We start from the raw sequence: 456 nt of genomic DNA on the forward strand, positions 1-456 counted from the left end.
TGGGGAAAAACACTGACCCCATAGTTCTCCTTTAAGTGACAGTTTATGGGAATCTGCTGGAAAGGTATTTTTCATCCATTTACCATCAATTTCTGGGATATTTTACATTGAAAAAGGCTCTAAATGACCCCCATTATTAGTCCACACTGAGTGGGTATGTAGTTATTGTACCTTGAACACCCAATTGCAATCATCTTCCTCGTTAGCGCAGTAGGTAGCGTGTCAGTCTCAGAATCTGCAGGTCGTGAGTTCGATCCTCACACGGGGCATGACTTATTTTTTTCCCTTTCTAGTTACATTTGATTATTTGGTGTTGTAGATAGTCATTGTGTCTGTGAAATATGTCTGAGACATGTATACAAACTGGCAGATGTTTGTTTTAAGAACAACTATGAGGTGAGTGATGTTCACTCAACTTCACTGTTCCAGCCGACCTGCAATAATGAAACTGTCACA

General features: G+C 40.1%; 1 non-coding gene across 1 annotated transcript; it reads left to right on the forward strand.

Moving 5' to 3' along the window:
* The first annotated feature begins 196 nt into the window (after positions 1 to 196).
* TRNAL-CAG lies at positions 197 to 269 on the forward strand. Its single transcript has one exon. It is a non-coding gene; the product is annotated as a tRNA-Leu (tRNA).
* Positions 270 to 456: the final 187 nt, after the last annotated feature.

This window comes from Nanorana parkeri, unplaced genomic scaffold (assembly GCF_000935625.1).
Source record: "Nanorana parkeri isolate BGI_ZX_2015 unplaced genomic scaffold, ASM93562v1 scaffold5012, whole genome shotgun sequence".
In the NCBI taxonomy this organism is placed as follows: Eukaryota; Metazoa; Chordata; class Amphibia; order Anura; family Dicroglossidae; genus Nanorana; species Nanorana parkeri.